The following is a 14,129-nucleotide window of genomic DNA, read 5'->3' on the forward strand; positions in this document are numbered from 1 at the left end:
TTGGCTTTGCAAACCTTTTGTGTTAAACTTAAAAAAAAACCATTTGAAGAATAAATTCTAGCTCCACTAACACTGCCTACCCGTATGTCAGCAGGGAAGTTTAGATCTACATAAAGTTCAGTGAAATAACAAAACGCTCCTACCATATTGAACTACTGGATATACCCCATGCATATTTGCTTTGTACTACATCTTGATGAAATATGCTTCCTCTTTAAAAAACAAACCAACATCTTAAATGGATAAAGAAATCTTGTCAGCACAGTAGCTGCTGAGTGCAATCATAAACCAATTCTCAACTCCGCAACAACATTCTCTCCATGTCTTTACACTAATACTGTATAGAATTTCAAAGAAATTGGTATAACTAGGAGAGAACAAATTAGTCAGTTGCATAGTGGCCAAATTCGCTACCACTCTCTGCACTGTTTGATTCCCCAAGTTGTTATGACATGGTGACTAAAAACTGGTAGATACTGAGTCACCCTTATGTTCACTCCTCAAGTCACACTGTACTCTGTATAACTTGGAAATGCAGGGCCCTTGTTGCCTCCAAATGCTAGGGCACATATTAGCAAGACAGAAGGCAAAACAAAAAACAAAATTAACAAACTTGTAAGTTTTTCCAGTTTACAGTGAGAAACCAAGCTTTCCTGGCAGATACCACACATGTCAAGTTGCTAGGGACCAGATAACTTTGGATCAACAGTAGTGTCACTGATGTAATTACCATCCATGAGTTTTGTTGTGGACACAAAACCTTTGGAACCTATAAAAGTGGAAGAGATATAGGGTAAAGGGCAGGCAACTCCCAAGAAAAGTTATGAATGGAAACATATGTTACCTAGAATTCCATCACTTCAACTCCTTGTAAAACTTTCTGATTATTAAAAAAAATCCTTTAAGTAATGGGAAAAATAACTAACTATTATCTTTTGTGTGATACAATATTTTGGAAAACAAAGTTCTACACCACACTCATAGCCAGGTTTCATGATCTCAGACACTACAAAACATTCACTGTATAGATGTGCACCAACATGGTTCTTTCCCCGACAAAGTTTTAACTGAGCCTTTGCCATCATTCAATTTTATTTAAGGTGTTGTGAACCTTAGCCGCTGTAAACAATGAAAGCATCCATTCATGTTGACATGAATGAGACAGACAAGTAAAATACTAAATTCATTGGCTCTGCTTTTTATTTTTAAATGAAACTAAAATCTCCTTTAAGCTTAGCCTACAAAGTAGACAAGAACTACTTTTGATATAGGGCAAAACCACAGATTTGGCAATTAAATCCTGAGCAATTTTTTATTTTGTTCTTTTTACATCCTAAAGACAATTCTAGAACTTCAGTTCTCATGTTCTTTAAAACAATTTTTCTTTAAAAAAAATAAACAGGATAGATACTTCAAAACTCATATCATTTTTGCACTCAAGAGAAAAACATTGTAGTCTCTTTCCTTAGCCTCAGAATTTTGAAGAAACTAAAAAGATGATGATTTTAAAAAAAGCAAAATTGTGTCCTCTAATTAGAGGTGTTTAGATTATTTAAGTCATTTTTTCCACAATCTCATTTTAATAAATGGCCTTTTCTCCCCTCCCAACCCCTACCAGAACTCAGAAGAAAACAGTGTCACCAAATGCACTCAACCAGCCTCAAAGTCACACGTGCTCTATTGCAGATCTTGCTTTCAATGTGTCTTTTGTTTGATGGCTGGTGTTTCAACATCCTCGAGTTGAACAGAAAAAGGTCAGCGCAAGTCTTCTGGCATTCATAAACCTGAATCAGGCCCCGCCAAGAGAAGATTGATGCCATAGTAAACTTCCCTCGATCAAAAGAAGGGGGTGCAAGTTTGAGGCAGAGACCAGCTCTGTGTCTGCTAGATTAATCCTAATTCTCCCAAAGACTGTCAGTAGTTCTAAGTATATAATTTTGCTGAACCTCTTTGTCAAACTTTTTCTTGGTTGCTTGTACATTAATTTTGGGTTAGAACTTTTGCCACAGTGCGAAATGATTGCACAAGTATTAAAGCTGGAATAGTCTTTCATTAGCAACAGCCCTGCCTAATCATTTATCGTGGGGCTTTTTTTTTTTTTTAAACCCTTGTATCCGTATCCTATATCCACCTCTCATTCTCGTGTCTGGAAAGGAGGAGACTGCATCATTAACCTTCCAATTTACAAGGCCAAGTTCCATATTGCCACTATAGAGAAGCTGTTGCAAAAGATTCCTTAAAGGCTCTGGCACTTCAAGGCAGTTGGAACTACTCAACCAGAGCCCAGAGCCAAAGCTTTGCCAAAGCATTAATGGACTTTTGCCCTTTTAAATTTTATAAGCCTATCGCCTTTCTGATGCACACAGTTCTATTCAGGTTTCTAAATGGCCATTTCATATTTAAAAGAAAGCTTGCATAGGTAGCACCCTAAAACTACCCCAGCTCATTCGTCTCTCACCAACTCTCTTACTGTCTCTTAGGAAACCTTTGATATAGCATTTGTTCAGGCTGCCAAGTTAAATCCTCCTCCCTCGTGTCAATGCATTGAAAAAAGCAGTCAGAATACCAGCTTCACTCAGGCCTGCTGAAGTAAATGGACAAAACCAATTCCTCTGTCACTACAGAGTCATTAAGCCGTTTGCAGATTATTAACTGAAGCAAAAAAACATACACTGTGCACAATCAAACAGTAATGCAGGGCTATTGCTTAAGTTAGCTGCAGTCTCAATAAATTACCTATATGTGGTAGTTGCTAATTCTCAGTCCAGCTGCCTGGACCAGTTAGTGAGACCCACAATCAGAGCAATTTGTCATGTTTTTGCCATTATACATGTCAGTTTTATTAAGGATATGAATAAGGTCTGCAACAGCCGAAGGAATTTAACACAAGAACTAGTCTTATGCTCCCCATCACAGACTCCAAAGTAGGATTGAAATTAAACTATACACGTGTAAAACAAAAGTTTGCAGTGTAGAAAAATGGGTATAGTAACAACTTCCCCGTTCCTCCTTTTACCTCTCCACTTCTTCCCCCCCCCATGCCAAAATCAGGCTAGAGAACCCCATCCCAGATGATTAGAGCAAGGAATACAACATGACTAGATGGCTCCTATTTTTATGTTTACATTCCTTAAGTGTCTTTTAACTGGCTGCCATTCTCCCTTTTACTGCAGCTAGCTCAGCCAGTCTCCCGTGAAAACGATTCCCTCCTTTTTCCTCTCACAATGGCAAGAAAGCAGGAGCTGGGTTCTTTCAATCGGCCCCTCCCCCCCCCCCCCCCCGCTTCGGGCTTCCTGGACAGATGTACACAGGAGAGAGAGAGCCTACTTCTGCCTTGTGATTGAGAGAGGCCCCAGTCCCAACTGGCTTTCAAAACCCAGACACAAGGAATTTACACTCAGGCAAGCTTCCCAAAGCCCGGAAAACATGCCCAATCCCCCCTCCACACACGCCCCCCTCCCGGAAAAATACTTTGCTATTGCAACCTTCCTCTCCCCACCTCTTACCCCCAGCGATTCTCCAGTGTCAGCTCGATTGATTACGACCCTGTCGGTGCACAACCGGAGCAGGCAGGAAAGGTAAACTGGCCAGAAAACAGAAGCTATCCGGAATATTTTAAAACCTCCTTTGTTTTTATGGTACAAGATCGCTCGCTCTCTCTCTCTCTCTCAGGCATGCCTAATTCGCCTCATTGTTTCAGCTTTTAAAACTTAAATCTACAACACGAAAGAACCGCCCCCTTCCTTCTGCTATAATTTTCAAGGATTCCTCCTTTTACAATCACCTCACACAAGACACCTATTTCCCCAACACTGTCCCCTTCCCTCCCCAGCTCAAAGGAGGTGAGGGAGTGATCTGAGCCCCACATTCATAATATAAAACACTGGCTCCTTAATCTCTATTCGCTACAATCACAAAAAGGCAAGGAATTTCCTTTTCCGCTGGATCTCCTGTTTTCTTTTTCTGTCTCATTCCCCCTTCCCCTCTCCTCCTTTTCCAGACACACAGATACAACCTGTCCCTTTAAGAAATCTTCACATTTTCTTGTCTTGCAAAAAACAAATGTTCTCTCTCTCAATATATATACATATATATTTCCTTAGCTTGGTTACTCCATTGTTTCGCCTCATTCAAGATACAATCCTTGCCCGGTCACAAACACAGGGAGGTGTGAACGTAAGACTGAAATAGACACGAAACTTACCTAGATTGCACAGCAGGCTTGCAGTAAGAAATATAATAAGGAAGCAGGCAGGCAAAAATCCTCTTTCCCCAACTGATTGGCAGCTCTGTTCAGGTGCTTTTAAAAATATTTTTCATTTAAAAGCGGTTTCTCTCTCTTGCTCCCCCCCCCCAGACAGTGAAAAGGAGCTCAATGTTAGTGGGTGAGTAAGTGAATCAACTAGCAGAGAGCACAGCAAGTTGAAGTGTCAAATTACATTGGCTATTCTATTACCAAAGGGCCATGCTTTGTGGCTGTTGGCAAAATCTGTCCCAGATTCCTATCTGAAAGGGAGCTGCCTCCTGTAGGGATGTTCTGTCCCTCGCTTTCTTTTCTCGCCCCCTCTCTTCCCTCCCCGCATCACATAAAGTTAAAGTTAAAAATGCAAATATTGTTTTACAGGATTAAAAAAAAACCCACAAACTTCCTCTTAATGCTAGTGAATGGCGTGCAATGCAAACCATCCCAGATTAGAGAGTGAACGCATGGGACTATCCTCCCCTCTGGATTTAGATGTTGCTGAAAAGGGGGGACCCCCACTCTGGAATTTATATAATTAAAAGTGTGCGATGCTGCCGCAGTTTATGTTCTCCTCAAAGGCGATTATTGCTGGGGTTTTGGGGACTACGGGTTGGGGGGTACGACACAGACTACTGAATGGCTGGTTGCAAGGGTCAAGCTCTTTTGCCTTTTTGATGCGTTTCACTTTATATTAGCTCTGTGGGGTTTTATTTTCAAGGCGAACAGCACTAATGATTCAGGAAGGAAGGGATAAAGGAACCAATAGAGAGGAGTGCCGGATTCCCCTTCTAGCCCCACGGAGAAAAGACTCTCTGTTCTGGTCGGGAAGGAGAGAAGCTTTTCTAGGGCTAGCAAGAGAACAGAATCGTCCCTTAAGAGAGCTTTCTGACTGCCTATAGCAGCCCCAACCAACACCATCTCCAGTCCGAAGAGAAGGGGCGGTATCACTACACGCACAAGCTTCCCCAAAGAAGGAGGGCTTAAGGAAGAGGGAGGGGAAAACAGGAAAAAAAAAGAGGAGGGGGTGTTTTTTATTTTAATAGCAATCACTCCGGATGCGGGTGTCCAATTGTCTCTGAAAGTTTGATCGTGTTCCTTGCCATCAATTCAGTGAGCTATCCTCCCCCCCCCCGACACACACACACACACACACACACACACACACAAAAGCTTACACACTTTTTGACGATGTCACTGCAAATCTCGGGGCTTTAAAATGGGCTCTCAGACCTTACTGCGAGGCGGTTCAATCGAATAACAAAAATAATAGAGGGTGAGTTGTGTTTGGGTTTTTTAAAGAACAAATCCAGCGTGACTTCCAATAAGAAAAGACAAGGACAAATTCTTGTTATTACCAGCACCAATCTTCTAAAAACAACTCCTCCGACTTCTCTTCCCCCCCAATAAAACACTTCCAGGATGATCAATATTTTATGATGAGTTGTTAATAAGCCTAATATAGTCATACCGGTTCCAACGGGGTTTGTTAGATTATGCAATTAAGATAAGCAATTTAAACAGTGCTATAGAGCTCTTCATCGGCTCAGATTTATTTTGCTGTTGAGGAAGGAGAAAGAGATCTAGTATTTAAAGGATGTCAGGTTACTAGAAGGGGGAGGGACTATGTTTTTATCAGTCAAACTGGAACTCTATTCACATTGCACTATTTACGGTGGGAACACTTTTAAACTTATGGGGCTAACGACTGCAATTGTTTCCCTGACCCATTTAAGTGGTGCTCGCTTATTTACGTGGGTGTTCCGTCTGTAAGGAGAAGGGCGAGTACGAATTCAGGGTTGATTGGTAGGGGAGGGGTCATACCTTAACTGCTGCCTTCTCTTTTCCAGCCTGCTTCCTAAAACATAAATCCCTCGTCAAAGCAGAATTTAATCTCATCATGTTCTTGTTGCAATTACCACCTCTCAAAAATGTAGCCCCCTCAAATCTGTCTAACCTAGTGTTCTTCCTGCTTGTCATTATCACTTTAACTAATGCTCGGAGGACCTGATCCAAAGGCCACTATTGAATTCAGTGGAAACCTGGCCATTAACTTCGGGGGGCTTTTGATCAGTCCCTTGCTGATTTTTTTCCTGTTCCTCAGTCTAAAGTAACCTCCCCACCTCCTCAGTGCTTTTCCCACATTCCTCTCCCAAATCTATCCCACTAAAGGGTCTTGGTGCTTTCCCCTGATGTCCGAATCCCAGCCCAGTGTGCTTTCTGCCTCCTCTTGCCCCTCTGACCGTGTTTGCAACAGCCCAACCAGATGGCGTGGAGCGCTCCTTTCCTTCACAGAACTAGAGCCCCTTCGGTCAGGGGCTGTGTCTCCTGACGCGCCTGCAAAGCACCAGCCATATGCAGCTGTGTAAATAATAAACCCCCGCCAGCAGGTCACCTCTATAGCTATGGAAACAGATCCAGACTAACACGGCTACCCTCTGATAGGGAAAGGTGGGGAGACATAGAGGGGCGCAGATCTGCGGGCTCTGGCAATGTACCACAGGCGGGGCGATCCGAAGGGCCCCCGCGGGGGGAAACGAGCGGCACGTTGCTAGAGGCCAGCGCCGTCGGTAACGGGGAGGTGCTGCAGCGGCGTGCGCGGAGCAGGCTCCAGTCCAGGTGCTGCGGGGCCGGCTCCGGGCGCCGCGTTTTGCAGACAGCCGCCATGTCAGCCGGAGAGCGCTGAATAACAAAGACAAGTTTGAGAGCAGCGGCAGCCGCAGCCGCGGCGGCAGGGCTGGCGGAGTGACGTCAGGGAACAATGCCAGTGCCAGCCGCGCTGACACACGCACCGCGCCGCCGCCGCCGCTCCCCCCCTCGGCTCCACCGCCACACGCAGCGCGGGCCTCTTCGCTGCTCCGCGCCTTAAAGGGGCCGCGCCCCGCTGCAGGATCAGCCCCGCTGTGCCTGGCTGCCACTCACACCGGGGTGCGGGAACCGGCCCGGCTTGGTGCTGTTTGGAGCCTTGCTGGGCTTGGCTCAAGGCAGGGCCTGGGGGCGGACACAGTCCTTGCCCCCAACGGGGCCGCCCCTGCAGGCTCTTACTCACGAGCGTAAGCCATACCTGGGAGCGGGGGGCAGGATCGGGCCCCACGTCGGCCACCAGCCTAGACTCCAGCCACCACACACCAGATGGCCCGATCATTAGTTACTGGATTATTTGATTGTTGAAAAAAACCCATTGCAGTAGTTCCATTAATTGCCATGGAGCTCATTACACAGGGTGCTTGCCCTGAAGGGCCAAGCTCCCTTTTCCATGTTGCTCTGCTGGGTCAGGAGCAGAAGGGAAGGATGATTCATCTTGTGGTCAGGGCATCTGAGTAGGGCCTAGAACAGGGGTTCTCAACGGGGTTGAGACCCCACAGGCAGTCGTGAGGTTATTACATGGATGGTCATGAGCTGTCAACCTCCACCCCAAACTGCACTTTCCCTCCTGCATTTATAATGGTGTTAAACATATTAAAAGGTGTTTTTAATTTATGTGGGGGGGGGTCACACTCAGAGGCAAAAAGGGTCACCAGTTAAAAAGTTCAAGAGCCACTGGCCTAGAAGATCTGGGCTCTTATTCAGTGTCACTCTCCCCATGTGAGAGTGACCTTGGGCTTGGCACTCAGGAACCACTTGAGATAGCCCCACTACCTTCGGACCCCTTACACACCCATTCTGTTTCACCTGGGGGCGTAGTTGCTTATTGACTTCCAAGGGGAAATTTTCCATGCATAACTGTGTGCAGCAGCAAATATAAATTTTGAAATGGGTCCTCTGAGTTTGGGCTTTGCATCTGCATCAGCAACCTGCAGCTCCAATAGGCATCAACTGAGATTACTCAGCCCCAGAGAGCCAGATTTTTAAAAGGTATTTAGTAGAGTTGCCAATTTTCTAATTGCACAAAACCCAACATCCCTGCCCTGCCCCTACCCACTCCCTCTCCCCTACCCTCCACTTACTTTCACCAGGCTGGGGCAGAGGGTTGGGATATGGGCTCTGGGGTAGGGCCAGGGATGAGGGGTTTGGGTGAAGAAAGGGGCTGTAGGCTAGGGCACTCTGGTTGAGGATATGGGCTCTGGGGTGGGGCTGGGGATGAGGGGTTTGGGATGCAGGAGGGGACCTAGGGCTAGGGCTGGGGCAGGGTGTTGGGGTAGTGAGGGGTCCCAGCGGCACTTAGTGCAGCTCCCAGAAAGTGACCGACAAGTCCCTGCATCCCCTAGACACATAGGCAGCCCAGGAGGCTCCACGCGCTGCCCCCACAGCTCCCCCACAGTCACATCAGGGCTGTCATCAGATTAATACTGAGCTGGATCTCTTGGGGGGTGAGAATGCTCATGTCACACATTTGCAGAAAGCCCCATATGATTTTGGGAGAGCCAAGACAGGACAAGACCATCAGCCCCAACATGTCTTACCTTCCTTTAAATATGTTAGCCTTTTATCTATCCATTTTTATACTCCATTGCCCTTCCTTTGAGATCCCTATAAACCCCAATAATTTTACCCAGCAGTCCAGAGATTAAAAAGATGGATACTGTTTAGTCAATGCAGCCCATAAATCATTCTGCTCCTGAGCCTGCGTTTGATGCCCATTATTGAAACGTGGGCTGCATAAATCCAGCCTTCTAAGTAACGGATGATGACATTGTACCCATGCAGTCATTTCATTATAATCACATAGATGATATGTCATTAGCATCACACCTTAATAGTGGATTAATTAGCAATTAATTTCCTCTTCTTATTAAATGATCAGCTTGCTAAGGAGTCAAAACTTTTGTTGTTAACAGTCCACAAAAGCAAAGGCCTGAACTAGGTTTAATGTTTCACATTCTAACAATTAATGGTTTAGAACTGTGCTGGTCGAAGGCAAAAGTATTCTAAAATTAAGAAATGAAATATCTCTCTGGGATGGAAAAAATGTTTACAAGGCCATATTCTAACCTCTCTACTTAAACATCATTTCCACTGATGTCAACAGGATAGAAAATGGTAATTGGAAGCTGTGTTATTGGTACGCTGTGTAGTAACTGGTTTAATTCTTCAAGATTCTTTGGGACTTTGCCACCAAAGAACCCCCATGTCACTGTATTGTGTGGGGTTTTTAATCAACCGTACCATCTTGTGTTGTGCTCCTGCAGTTTTCCGCAGCTAAGCAGATGTGGATTGGATCTGTATGGGGCTGGGTCCCGGTGTTGCAGGAAGTGGGGGTGGTGTTGATTTAGCAGGTGTCGTTCTACCCTCCCAGTCTGTACTAAAAATCAATTGTTCCAGTACAGGGTTAGGGGCAGGGTGATGCCATGTGCAGAGAAACAAAACCGAGGTCCTGGCCGCTTGCAGTCATTGGAGATCAGACTCTCTTGTAAGAGTCTGGGTGTAAACCACAGTGCCTGGCCAAAAGCCAGCTGTTACATTCTGCCTAAGAACCACCTGAGAATGCACTGGAGTGAGATATCATCCTTTACTTCCTCCCCAACAGTTGCTGTATTTAACACCAGCCATGTTCATCCCAGAGAAGGTTTCAGGGGTCCATTTGTAAGGTATATTTGGAGATTATTTTAAGTTTGTGAAGTTCTTTGGGATGAGAGGTGTTATATAAATGCAGACTAAGAGATAAAACTGAGAGCTGGAGCTGGTCTGATCTGTGCTCAGCCTAATTCAGGAAGCTGCAAAGGTGGCTTTACAACATGGTATACGCTCTACTTCCCATCTTTCTGATTCTGGGGCCATCTTGGGGGACTGGGTCAGTTGTCAGCATGAAGCAGAGCAACCTCAAAACTGCTCAAATTTACATCCAGTTGCCCAAGGGACAATTCTGGTAGTTGAGGTTTACTCAGGCATAGGAATATCATGGGGGCTCAGGAGAAGGGGCAATGTAAGAACCACTACAGTGGCCTCATGTCACCTGGAGATTTCCAGTGTAGGGAGCAGCAGCCTTTCCAACTCCTTTGCACTGCCAGAGCAAGACAAAACAGCATTTGCAGGGCCAAGGCCTAGGCCCAGTTTTTTGGTTGGGTGGTTTTTACCGTGGAGGCTGCATTTAGTGAATGAGTGCTCTTGACAATTAAAGACTCATAGCAGTGGCTATAACCAGCCTTCATATAGAAACTGTGCAGACTTCAACAAATGCACCTCAATCCTGGCTTAACGTTACAATGCTGAAGTACTAAAACCTCTCCTGAGAAGAGAGAGTTGTTCTGAATCGTGTTGCACTATGCGGTGGTCCTGTCCACAGGTACTGGACTGAATCTGCTAAATTCATTCCTCTTCTATAACCCAAGGCAGATTTGAATCCATTCTGCAGAGGATCTAGTACTAAACTAGTGTATCACCTCACCCTCTACAGATGTAGTTTAATTGTTAGTTTTTGATGCACTCATAATTCACATTGTAATGAAAATGAAATTGATCATGATTACATGCAGGAACCTAGATCATTATATGATCTTCTCACAACACCACTCCCTATTTGATTTCTTTGCTCTATAACTCTCACTGCTGATCATTTCTCATTGTCCAGCATGGTTTTAAGTCAGGATTGCTTTATTTTCTTGTTCGTTCTTTAATATTCTGGACCATAGATTCTAAGGCCAGAATGGACCACTGTGATCATGTTGTCAGACCTCTTATGTAACAGGTCATAGAACTTCCCCCAAATTATTCCTGGTTGAATTAGAGCAGGTCTTTCAGGCAAACATCTAACCTTGATTTAAAAAATACCAGTAATGGAGACTCCACCAGAAGTAGGGCACCATTATGCTAGGTGCTGTACAGACACATATGAAGATCTTTGCCCCGAAGAGCAGTGCATTGTTCTTACCCTTCGACCCAGATTCCAAGGGACAAAGTCTCATCATGTATCAACATCTTTCATATGTTTCTCTAGTCCAGCATTTCCCAAACTGTGTTCCGTGGAACACTGGTGTTCCAGATGATATTAATAAGTGTTCCGTGAAAGAATTGTAATTAAAAAAAGGATCTTTAAATTTTTTTTAATTTTAAATTTGGCATATTTGAAGCGTAGTTTACAATTCTTTTTGAATGACTATAATTTAATATAAAACTTTTTCTGGTTATTGATAGATCTCATATTGAATATCATGGCATAAAGAGAACATGGCATGCAAGAATGTTGACATCTACCCCTTTCGGGCATGTTTCAGTTAGTGACGTCATACCCCTTCCTCTCGAGGCTGCACGAACTGCAGTGGTATGCACACACCATTCTCTTTACGTCATGGTGAATATAACATATTCACTCAACACGTTCAAACCTGTGGGTCTTTACCGTGTGTGCGATAAACACAACTAAACTAGCTTCGCTTGAAACAATATAAATATTTGTGAAAGAAAATTTGACAAAAATCAGTATTTTTAAATATTGTTACTAAACCTAGTCACCATGGATTTGTGGCTAAAAGAAGGAACTTTGCAACAAAAAGCAAGTTCTTCTGGTACTCCAACTGTGGCGGAAATAAATAACCAAAATATTGTGACATTTCAAAGTGAGGATGAAGAATCGCAGTCTTTTGTTGCTGAAAAATCTGTTAGTACTAGAGAGTTATCCAAGGTGAAAGAATTTCCACCACAGTATATCAAAAAAACAAGAAGCAGATGTTAAAAGACCAAAACAAAAGTATGATGAAAGTTATTTGTCTTTCAGTTTTATGTGTGTTGGAAATAAAGATGTTCCTGATGCGCAGTGTGTTGTGTGCAACAAAATACTAGCAAACAGTTCATTGGCTCCTGCTAAACTTTGTAGACATTTGGAAACCAAGCATGCTGAACACAAAGACAAAGATATACGTTTTTTCAAGAGGCAGCATGACTCACTTGGAAATTGTAAACTTCCAATGATTAAAATTGCTAAAACAGACAACAAAAGTGCAACAGAGGCATCTTATCGAGTGCTTGCTGGAGAAGCTCACACTATTGGAGAAATGCTTATCAAGCCTTGCGCGAAAGATATAGTAACGTGCATGTTGAGTGAGCAGGCTGGTAAAAAAATTGATGCTGTACAGTTGTTAAATAATACTGTTGCACGCCTTATTAAAGATCTTGCCTATGACATAGAAAAAGAGCCAGTTTGCCGACTGAAAATTTGCCATGAGTATTTATTGCAGCTAGATGAGTCCACCGATGTTTCAGGACTTCCTGTGCTACTAGTATTTGTCCGATACAGATTTAATATATTATTGAAGAGGACCTGCTCTTATGTGAATCTCTGCAAAGCAACACAACTGGAGAAGAAATATTCAACTGCATCAACAATTTTATCAGAAAGCATGAAATTAGTTGGGGAAAATGTATTGATGTATGTACTGACAGTGCTTGAGCAATGATTGGGAAGATGAAGGGAGTTGTAACGTGAATCGTAAGTGTGGCACCAGAAAGCACTAAGATCCATTGTGTTCTACACAGACAAGCACCTGCAGTTAAAAAAAAAAAAATACTAGCATATCTGAAAATTGTGCTCGATGAAGCAGTACAAATTATCAATCTTGTCAAATCTCAACCACTTCAATCCAGGTTATTTAAAATTTTGTGCGAGGAAATGGGTAGTCAGCACAAAGTGCTTCTTTTGCATGCGGAAGTGAGGTGGCTATCCAGAGGAAAAAGTGCTTGTGAGGCTTTTTTAGCTTCATAGTGAACTACTGGTATTCTTCACTTCAGCTAATTTAGGATGAAAATTTAATTGCTGTCTGACAAATTCCTCATGGCTAATGAGACTTGCGTATCTTGCAGATATTTTTGCAACATTAAATGAAATTAATCTGTTGCTGCAAGGAAAGAATGTGACTATTTTTACTACAATGGATAAAATTTTGGCGTTAAAAAAGAAACTGCAATTCTGGGCATCTTCTGTAGAACAGAATAACTTCGACTGCTTCTGTACAGTACATGAATTTTTGACTGAAATAAATTCTACAGTCCATGAAGAAGTTTCCAGCACCATTTTACAGCACTTATGTGACTTGCAGGCTTCTTTATTAGAATATTTTCCTACAACTACTGTTGATAATGGCTGGGTTTGAAATCCATTTCTAATTACAGCCAAACCAGTCGGCTTTACTGTGCATGATTATGAAAGCCTAATTGACTTAATTTCTGACTCTGATTTGAAACAAAAGTTTAAGGATCTTCCGCTGAATAATTTTTGGAGCAGCCTAATAGAAGAGTACCCTAATGTGGCTAAACGTACAGTTCGAGTGCTCCTTCCTTTTACTACCACTTATTTGTGTGAGACAGGATTTTCGTATTATACTGCAACAAAAACCAAATATAGGAATAGACTTGATGCTGCGCCTGACATGAGGATTCAACTTTCAGCATTATTCCTAACATTAAGCGAATCTGTGATAGAAAAATGCAGAAACACCAATCCCATTAAATGCAAATTTTTATTTCTGTTTATAAAAATAGATTTTCCTAGTAAAAATCTAATTTGTTTGGTGTTTGTGTATATATAAAAACAGGGTTTTTTTAAGTAGAACACTGTTTTTAATTTTGACCCTTGCACTTGATTTTTGTACTACTTCATACATGCTTTCCAGTTAGAAGTTGTTAGTTCAAGTTATTTTAAATTTGTATTTTTGCTTTATTTTATAAAATATATTTGAGCATAAATAACACAATTTTTTATCTGAAAACCAAACGACTACAAAATAATATTATAAGTGTTCTGTAAGAAGCTAAAAAGTGTTCTGTGGCCGAAAAAGTTTGGGAAACTTTGCTCTATTCATTACCAACCACCTGCAGAGGCTCTCTTGCAGATACTTAGGGTATGGCTACACTTACAGCTGAACAGCGCTGCCGCGGAAGCGCTTTGAAGTGTGAGTGTAGTCGCGGCGCCAGCGCTGGAAGAGAGCTCTCCCAGCGCTGCAGTACTCCACTTCCCTGT

General features: G+C 43.0%; 1 protein-coding gene and 1 pseudogene across 13 annotated transcripts in view; one reads left to right on the plus strand and one right to left on the minus strand.

The window, feature by feature from the left end:
- ZMIZ1 (zinc finger MIZ-type containing 1) overlaps window positions 1-4,423 on the minus strand; it is a 508,413-nt gene extending 503,990 nt beyond the window's left edge. For 10 of the 13 annotated variants that reach the window (XM_030569249.1, XM_030569248.1, XM_030569253.1 and 7 more), the window contains exon 1: window positions 4,205-4,422. The gene's annotated coding sequence lies outside the window, so the exon portion shown is untranslated. Of the gene's footprint in view, window positions 1-4,204 lie in introns of all 13 variants that reach the window. The other 3 variants (XM_030569265.1, XM_030569256.1, XM_030569259.1) reach the window with 2 other exon arrangements.
- Window positions 4,424-11,630: 7,207 nt separating this feature from the next.
- Window positions 11,631-13,619, plus strand: LOC115655490 (annotated as a pseudogene).
- The last annotated feature ends 510 nt before the right edge of the window (window positions 13,620-14,129 follow it).

Source organism: Gopherus evgoodei, chromosome 7 (assembly GCF_007399415.2).
Source record: "Gopherus evgoodei ecotype Sinaloan lineage chromosome 7, rGopEvg1_v1.p, whole genome shotgun sequence".
In the NCBI taxonomy this organism is placed as follows: Eukaryota; Metazoa; Chordata; order Testudines; family Testudinidae; genus Gopherus; species Gopherus evgoodei.